Source organism: Balaenoptera physalus (genome assembly GCF_965194825.1).
Source record: "Balaenoptera physalus genome assembly, chromosome: 2".
Classification (NCBI taxonomy): Eukaryota; Metazoa; Chordata; class Mammalia; order Artiodactyla; family Balaenopteridae; genus Balaenoptera; species Balaenoptera physalus.
The window spans coordinates 41,563,544-41,573,561 of NC_138883.1; the positions used below are offsets into that span (position 1 = coordinate 41,563,544).

General features: G+C 37.7%; 1 protein-coding gene across 2 annotated transcripts in view; it reads left to right on the forward strand.

Moving 5' to 3' along the window:
• Positions 1–10,018, forward strand: part of RTN1 (reticulon 1) — a 284,575-nt gene that overhangs the window by 32,628 nt on the left and 241,929 nt on the right. The gene's annotated exons all lie outside the window — the stretch shown is intronic.

The following is a 10,018-nucleotide window of genomic DNA, read 5'->3' on the forward strand; positions in this document are numbered from 1 at the left end:
CATTTGTCATATATTAGTTATTATGTGGAGGAGGGGAGGATTTAAGACTAAGAGAGATCTCAACTTCTTCATCTAAATGGAGAGAAAACAAAACTTTTTATAATTGCAAAAGAAGATGGCGGAAGGTAATAGACAAAGGAAGGTACACATTTCATTGGTTTACCATTACCATTCTTCGTTGAGAGTAGCTCATAGTACAGAACCTTTATCCACTGTCATCAAAGTAAATCATTTATAAACATTGCCCACCTCCCACTGGTGTCCCCAAGGTTAGGTGAACTAGGGAGAGGAAGCTAAGCGCCCCCTGTTCAGTAACATACTATCCACTAAAATGGTTGCTATATACAAAATACCTAGAACAACTGTGACAAAGTAGGCATTTGCAATTTTTAATATTATTATAGAAATATTTTACTTTGTTGAATATATTAGGGGTTTCCTATTCTAGGCAACAAATACACTAATAAAATCGAACATGATGCTAACTTTGGATGGGAGGAGAATGAAGGGAGGCAGAAGGAGCACATAGTTTGCATATTTATGTAGAAATTTTAAAGTTTATTATTGCTGCTTGAAGGAGTTTCTCACATAGTTGTTGGTTATTTAATGTTTTAAGTTTGTATGTGTCTTTTTTAGTAGACTGTATGGGCTGTTATAAGAGTCTCTGATGCCAGAAATGATATCTAAATAAATAACTAGATCTTGAAAAATTCAAATAAAATCTGGGCCAGCTTCCTTATCTGTTGTTTTGGGAGTTCTGTTGCAATAAGCAGAGTCAGCAGGTGCATCCTCAACTTAATCAGGGACAAAATCCAGAGGAAGCCTATTAAGCACATGGCTTTCCTTTTTTTTAAAAGAATGGTACTCTTTGGGACTCAAATCAAACTAAGAAGTAACTTAGACTTTGAGTGTGATGCACTGTAAACAGCTTTTGTTTCTTTCTCAAATGAAATTCTAAAATGTAAGACAGATATTGATGTTTTAAAAACTTTTTTCTGAAAAACACCACTAATCATGCCATCTGGACAGAAATTCTGTTATTTATTTTTATACATTGATGGTAATTAAAGTTCCTAAAGAAATATTTCCAAAAATATTTTTCCGTGATGTCCTGGAATGAGTATGTGTTTAAACATCATTAAAGTTGCACTATAAAACTCCGTCAGTACTGTATTCTCTACCTGTACTCCATCAGTACAGATATTCTCATTGCTTCTGTCCCTTTTGTGGGATGGAAATGTCCTTAACAAAAAGTAACACTTTTTTCTAAAGCTACAGTTTTTCATGTCTAAAATTGATAATGGGCATGTGATATGATGTCTGTTGCCAAGGAAACATTTAATGCACTATATGTAGGCTACAACATGTTAGATTGTTAATCATGAAACAGTGCCATCATCTAATAACTTTATACAAAGAATGTGAAGAGCAACATTTTCGTTTTTTCACGATCAGTTATTTTATTCCTGGAAACTATTCAAAAGGAGCATACAATAACACAAGGATAGAAGAATCGCCCTTTGTTTAAAGGAAGAATTTAAAATAGAATATTTGAACAAAATGCAATGGTAAGAATTAACTCATTGGCCACTTTGGAAATTAACTCATTGACTGATTCATGCATGGAAGGCAAAATGAATAAGAGAACGGAGAATGGTCTGGAGAAAGCAGCCCAGTGTGATGATTTGCTTTAGTGATATTGACTTATAGATAGTTTGACTTAAATTTTTGGATGATTGCCAAGGGGGAGGGAAGTGAGAGAGGGAGAGAGAGGTATTTTTCCAATTTACTTGGACTACAGTGCTCATAAATTTATATTTTTCAAATGCTGAATGTGATACTATATTGGAAAAAACTATTCTTAATCTATCATGATTTAAATACCTTTCAGAAATGCTTATATGTCCTGCATTTATTCTGTTTAATATAATAAATTGTACCATGCACATTACCAATCTTCTTCTAAAATCCATGTAGAGACTGGATTAGCTGTCTTTTCTTGTGGATGTGCTTGATAGATGTGTATATTTTAAAAAAATTTTGAGTCATTCCCAGCAATCCTCTTCAGAAGGTGTAAATTTCAGTCTTCTGTTTTCTTTCATCTTTTAAGAAAGCTACAGTTCTATTGAAATGGGAAGGAACACTACACTAGCTTTTACAATATTTTACAGAACCTATAAGAAAAATAAGAGTTTCTAATGCAATTTATTTCTCTGGACATTGGCTCTGAATATAATCAATGACATTTCTGGCAGTAACTACAGTACTTATCCTTTCATATTGGGAATTCAAATTAGGTTAAATTAAAATTTAGAAACACTTACATACCCTAAAAATACATTGATAAATAAATTTTATCAGAGCTTTCAGCATAACTTCCTTTTCATGAACTCACTGTTCCAGGAAACCCATCCTACTCATTGTCCCTCAGGTACACCATAGACCTTCCTGCTCCCATCTCTTCTCTAGGCTGTTCATCTACTTCTGACTCTGAGGGTTTGGAGAAGAGTTGTGGATTATTTTGTTCATTATACTGTCTGTCTTGCATAGCCTGGGAGATAGACAAAACTTCCAAAAATTTTATGGGAAGTTTTTATTATCTGTAAAGTGAGAGACCATTGAGATTCAATTCAATTTAGTAAACATTTATTGAATGCCTCCTTTGTGTAAGGATCTGTGCTAAACACGGGTTTTGGTTTCCTAGAACATGTGCACCTTTCTGTTTCACATTAGTATTTAGTTAAACAGTTCTTTTATGTCATTTTTAATTTTCCTCATTCCCAAGTCATTGCTGGAAGATTGTTTAGAAGGGTATTACAATAATCTAACCACATGGGCACACAGTCATGAATTAGTTTTCTGAGGTCGACATAGGATAAATAAATACTAGCATAGCTTGCTCAAAGGGCATAGCTGGGGGAAAACAAAATCTATCTATCTACCTAACTATCTATCTAGCTAATTCTTTCTTCTTCATAGAAGTAACTGTGGCTGAATAGTGCCCAAAGATCCTTGTATTAGTTAGTAGTGCTTTTATTTTAAAGTTAAAGGTAGTTATCTCAGTGGTGACTAAGGGAGATTTGAAAAAAGGCACTGTAAAATATAGACGGCAGTGAAAATAAAAGACATATTTCAAGAGACTAATACATCCACACAGGAATGCTTTCCATGAAAGAATATGGTCAAAAGATGAAAGACAACCAGTTTTATTTGTTTAAATAATATTTGAGGGCAAAAAGAGCAATGAGAAGAACATGAACTAGAGGGGCTTACTGCTTGTGGAAGATGCTCTAGTGAGAGTAATGAAAAAAAGGAGAGGGAAGAGTTTCTCAGTTCACATTTAACCCGTATTATTAAAATGGACAGTGATCATTTGGAAATGTACAGGAATATTGAACCACTATGTTGTGTGACAGGAGCTAACATAGTATTGTAGGTCAGTTATACTTCCAAAACAAACAAGCAAACAAACTCATGGAAAAAGAGATCAGATTTGTGGTTACCAGAGGTGGGGGTGGGTGGGTGGAGGGGGAATTGGATGAAGGCAGTCAAAAGGTACAAACTTCCAGATGAGATAAATAAGTACTCAGGATGTAATGTACAACATAATTAATATAATTAACAGTGCTGTATGTTAAATATGAAAGTTGTTAAGAGAGTTTGAGTTCTCATCACAAGGAAAACATTTTTTTCTATTTTTTTAGTCTTATATCTATATGAGATAATGGAAGTTCACGAAAGTTGATCATTTAAAAATAAATAATTAAAATGGACAGTGATTCTTAAGCTGGGCAATCTAAAACATACGGAAGGAAAGACTGGAAGCCCAGGATAAGTAAACAGCAAGTAGACTACTGTGTCACTGCTCTGATAAGATTGGCTCTTCGGAGCCAACTACTTTGTATCTCATGGTATAGAATGAGTGTGGTGAGCAGTTTTGATGTCATTCCTAGTATTTCTTGAGAATAAGACTAATTTTAGAAAAGTTGAAATGGGGAATGATTTTCAGAAAAGGGAAAACAATGGATATTTAAAACTTACAAGCCAATATATTTGTTGCTGAGTGCTGGTAGAATCTAAGAATGCATTATTATGCTGAATATTTATAAACCCTTAGAAAATAATAAACATGTTGATCACCAGCAATTCCCATTGGTTCACTAAAAAAATAATGCCCATAAAACATAATTTTCTCTTTTTCATATTCTGAATCACCAACATATGCACAGCGCTTACTATGCACAGGAACTCTAGAAAGTACTCAACTTACATTAGAAAGCACGCTCTTTAATTTTGCAAATGGCACAAAGTTTCAAAAGATGATTGATATGGTAGAGGGTAGAACTGCTGTTTAAAATTTTTGATTTTAATGTTAACTCAAAAGCAAATTCTTTTTATTAAAATAATTTTTTACTCTAATTAAAAAAATTCCTTGTTGGGGTAAGAAGCACATGCACGTGATATTAAAATTTAAAAGCTACAGAAGGGTGTACAGAGAAAAGGAAGTATTCACACTCAGTCTTTCAACCAGCCAGCTGTTATCCCTCTTCAGCAGCAACCATTGTTATCAAATTCAGCAATAGAGCATTATTTAATTCATTCATGATTATACTATTATTTATTGAACCCCTGCTCTATGCCAGGCATTGTTCTAAGCACTAAGGGTACGGTACAGAAAAGGACAGATAAAAGTTTATCACCTATAAATTATATATCCTACTGTGTGTGTGTGTGTGTGTGTGTGTAGGCAGGGAAGGAGAGAAGACAGAGGGGAGACAAAGAAGAAAAAATATATGTCAAGGTGTGATAAGTCCTAAGGAGAAAGTTAAAATAGAGCAGTAGAGTGAGAGAGATAGTCAAAAAAGTCCTCTTTGATAAGGTGGCATTAAAGCAAAGACTTGAAGAAAGTGACAGAGTAAGTCATGCAGATGCAGAAGATCATTTTAAGCAGAAGGAATAGTCTGTGCAAAGGCCCTGGGTGAAAGTACTCCCTGGAATGGCAGGGAGGTCACTGAAGTGGGGTGAACAAGGTGAAAATGGTAGGAGATGGGCTCAGAGTGCAGGGTGAGGGGTGATGGGCAGATTAGGTCCTATAGGCCATTTTAAGAGTTTTGGATATTACTCTGAGTTTGATGGGAGCCACTGGAGGGTTTACAGTAGGGGAGGAACATGTTTGGAGTTAAGTTTTAAATTAAGTTTAGTGGATCACTCTGTACTGTGTTGAGAATCTAAAATGGGGGAGGAGGGGAGGAATATGGAGCAAGAATGACCAACTAGGAAGCTATTGTAATAATGCAAGCAAGAGATGATAGTGGCTTGCACTGGGGTGATACATTGGAGGAGGTGAAAAGTGCTTGGATTCTAGATATATTCTAAGTGTAAAGCTAACAGTGTATCCCTAATGGGTTTTGTACGGGTGTGAGAGAAAAGAGTTAAGGATGACACCATTTTATGGCCTGAGCAAATGCAAGAATGGAGTTGCTATTAGCTGGGATTGGGAAGACTTTGGGAGGGGCAGGTTTTGGGGAAAAGCCAGGAGTTTGGTTTTGCAAATGCTAACTCTGAAATGCTCATTAGATAGCCAAGCAGTGATGTCAAGCAGGTAGTGTAGAGGTCAGGGGTGGGGAATGGTCTGGTCTGGGTATGTAAATTTTGGAGTTGTTGGCATAGAGTTGAGATCACCAAGAGAGAGTGAGTTTTGACAGTGAAGAGGTCAAGGAGTCCTGGGATACCCAAATACTCAGAGTTTCAAGCAAAGGAAACTGAGTAAAAGTGGCTTAATGATGTAGAAGGAGAACTGAAAAAGTGGGATTCCAGAAGGCAGAGAAATGTATGTTAAGAGGGATGGAATGATTGACTCTGTCAAACGCTGCTTGTAGGTTGGGTAAGATGAGGACTGAGAATCAGCCATTGGATTTGACAATGAGGAGGCCATGAATTTGATGAAGCTGTTTTATTGTGAAGTGTTGGGGGAAAACTTTGGTTGGAATGGGTTTTAGGGAAAATGAGAAAGGAGAAAATGAGAGACAATATTATAGACATAACTTTTGAAGGAGGAAACTAGAAAAATAGGAACATAACTACCTGGAGGGTTGGGATCAAGAGAAGGGAAAGTTTTATTTAATTATTTTTTACTATGGGGGATATTAAAGCGTATTTGTAAGATGATACAAATGATTTAATAAGGGTGGAGAGATGGATGGTACAGGAGAGGGAGGGGGCATTTCCTGTACTATGTCCCTGAGCAGGTGAGGGGAAATGGATCAGGACACAATGGAGGGGTGATGTTAGATAGACGTAAGGACAGTTCACGGATATAACTGGAGGAAAGACAGAGAAGGGGGCACAGGTGCAGGGGTGGGGCTGAGGAGAGGTGGAAGTTCAATGAAATAAGAAGAAAGGTCAACAGCAGAGTGAAGGCAAGAGTGGAGTTGGAAGTTTGAGAGGAGGGGAGAAGGTATACAAGTTTTGTGTAGGAGATTGGGAGAGTGAAATGTCTAGGGGAAATGGTAGGAATTCTAAGCATCCCCAGTGCCCACTTGGAGTTGAAGGTCATGAACTTAAAGCAAGACCAGTTATCATACATGTTGTCTTTTTTTCCCATCAGTGTTGATTTCAAGTAGGTGGACAGTTGGATTGGTTTTTGTTTTTTTCTGGTAAGTATGACAAGATGAGATGGGCAGTGGAGTTAAGGATGTGTGCAAGGCAGTGAGAGTACTGGCGGGTTGTGGAATCTGGGGAGGAGGAAGGAGGACAGAGGGGGATGAAGCACAGTGAAAAGATGATGTGAACAGTGGGTTGTGCGTACTGGCAGGGTTGAAGAAGAGCAGGAGCTGAGGTACTAGAGTAAGGGGGCTGAAAGGATAAGATTCAAGATGTAGTGTGTGATATGGAGATTAAGGAGGGGGTACAGTTATTGAGGGGATTGGGAGACAGATGTAGTGGAGGACAAGGTCAACAGAGGAGTGGCGTCCAGAAGAATGACAAGGCTGGGAGTGAGATAATTACCTACATGATTTCTGAAATTGCAAAGATTGAAGCAATTGGAGAATACAGTGAACTGGTGCTGATATCTTTAGGAAAGGGCACAGTGGCCTGGGCTTCAAAGCTAGGGGATTTTAGAGGGGAGGGAAGAATAGTAGCCTGTAAAATTATGAATTTCTGACTGTAGGTTCTGCAAATTCTATTTAATATGTTCAGAATGTAGGAGACACAAGTTAAAATAGTTCGTTGTGGGGGATGGGAACTTTGAGGGTTGTAATTAACTAAATATGAGCTAGTGGTATGGTGAAATTACTAAAATATCTTATGTAATTTTAGGTAGTATTAATAGAAAGTCTTGGGTACACATTATATGAGGTAATAGTTCCCCTAGATTCTGTTCTAGGCAGACAAAATTTGGAATCTTATACTAAATGATGGGTGCCATGGTTTAGAGACACTAGTACAGTGAGAGAAAGGTGACTAGATTGGTGTGGCTTCTAGAAAAAAAAATGCTGTTTGAGAAATGGTTGAAAAAATTAAGACTTTTTAGCCAGAATAAGAGAATGAAAGGAGATCTGAAAGTAAAATTCAAATACTAGAAGAAATCTTATGAACCAAATGAAGACTTGACCGAGGTGATTTCACAAGGCAAAATTGGGACTGGTGGGTAAATCAGAGAAACACATTTCAACTTAATGAAGGAGAAAGTTCTAATAATTAGAATCGCCCAGAAAAGAGATAGATTGCCTCTCAGTTACTGATATTTAAGCACAAGTGAGGTTGCTGTTTATTGGGGGAGACAGAAAGGAAAGTGTTAAGTTACACCAAGATCTTTATTCCTTCATAAGAGAAAACGATACACCTAACCTTACCTGTGGTTGTTGGAGAAGGCATATTTCTGAAGAGTGAACAGCTCACAAATGAAACCAGAAACAGTACTCATCACAAAAACCACAGTTAACTTCAAATTGGCTCTCTAAAAAATGCACTCTCCACAGAATTGTGGCCATCTTTAAATTCTTCTCTAGTTCTCCATTGTTGAGAAAAACTCTATAATAACATACTTGCCTCTTGAGAACCACACAGTTTTATACAATTTGGGGTTATTAACCTAAATGTGAAACATGCTATCTGCAAGCATCTCTTTTATTTATTCTTTTTTCCTGAACTATCTTTTTCATTTTTTTTTACTACAGACTCTAATTCCATAAATATTTGATATATTCTAAAATGTTTGGGGAATTCATTAACGAATTCCATATTGCTAAAAGCATCATATGATTCTGTCCTTAGTCCTCTGCCTCACTATCTGCATGTTTATGTCAGATTATTTATTGTAAAATCATGTTTGCTGAGTTGCCTAATGATTTACATTCTTAGCTGGAACTGTTCTGCGTTCTGACATGTCCAATCCCCAAATGGATTTTTCAATTCATCTACTGCATGAGATTGTTAGAAAACCAGTTATAGACCAAATTCTTGCTTCCTGAATGTGGGGAATTTGTTGACTATCTCTCATCCTTAAAAGTATCTAGAATTTTGTTTTATGTATAGCAAGTCTTCATTTTTTAAAAACAAGTCTTGGACAACAGAAAATTGTGTGTGATCCAGTTGGTGAGCATAAGAATAAAAAGCAGTGTCACATCTCCCTTTGGCATGAAGTTTTCAACGGATCCCGAAATATCAGGCCTCTCAAAATGTGGTCTGTAGATGACCTGCTTCAAGATCACGTGAAGCGATTCACGGACCTCAACTCAGGGAAACAAGCCTGCCAAATGCATGTTAAAACTTTAAGAAGCACTGATTTATTGACTCTCCTCCTTATGCTCAGCATTTTGCTAGGAGCTGTGGGGAATGATGGGACATGAGCCAGGTCCTCTTTCTCCATTCCTCCAAGCTTACTGTCTAGATGGGAGATGTGACTAAACCACACAAAACAAAGGTAGTTTGTCCAGCCTGGTGCTTGGATGGGTGCTACAAGCTATAAGCACTGTACAGATTTCATAATTTTATGGGTTCCAGGGTCCCTGGTGTCTTGAAAGAGGAGGAGTGTGACTTATGCCTAAAGGATAGATAGATCAGAAATAAGCAGAAGTGGCAGAAAGGCAGTTTTAGGTAAGGGGAGAGACATGGGTGATGACATAGAGATGAGCAATGACCAGGGTGTTTTAAGCCCATTCTGGTTCAGGGAGACAGATTCTGGGGGGTTTGAAAGCTATTCATGGGACTCTAGACTCCTTTTATATGGATTCTGGGACCTTTGAAGGTTTATACGTGAGGGAAGTAATACAGTCAGCCCTCTGTATCCTTGGGTTCCACATCCACCTTCACTGATATGAAGGGCCCACTGTACTATACCATTTTATATACGGGACTTGAGCATCCATGGATATTGGTATTTACACAGGGTCCTGGAACCAATTCCCAGTGAATACTGAGGAATGACTGTATTAAGGAAGATTAGTCCAACAGTGGCATAGATGATGAACTCAACGGGGATGATCCTGAAACCTGCACTTTTGCTGAAAGAAGGCTGACTCAATAACATCAGTTTCAGAGGCTTGATTAAATAAACATGGGAATGAAGAGGAAGGTACCTGGGAAGAAAGAGGAGGAAAGATGAGCACTTCATGGGAACATTCAACAGGACTTTGTGACTGGGGATGAAGGGAGGAATGAATCAACTCTAAGGTTCTGTTCCTATGGCTTGGAGAATGATGGTGCTATAGAGAGGTGGGAGGGGGCACTGGTCAGAGAGATGAGGATAATGCATTCATTTTTGTCATATGGGGCTCAAAATGAAGAAAAGCATTTGAGTGGAAATCTCCACCTGGCTCTGTATATTAAGGAACGGATTTTGGAGATGAAAACAGGATTGTAGATAAAGGTTTAGAAAATTAGAAAAGGGGACTTCCCTGGTGGTGCAGTGGTTAAGAATCCACCTGTCAATGTAGGGGACATAGGTTCGAGCCCTGGTCTGGGAAGATCACATGCCACGGAACAACTAATCCTGTGCACCACAACTACTGAGCCT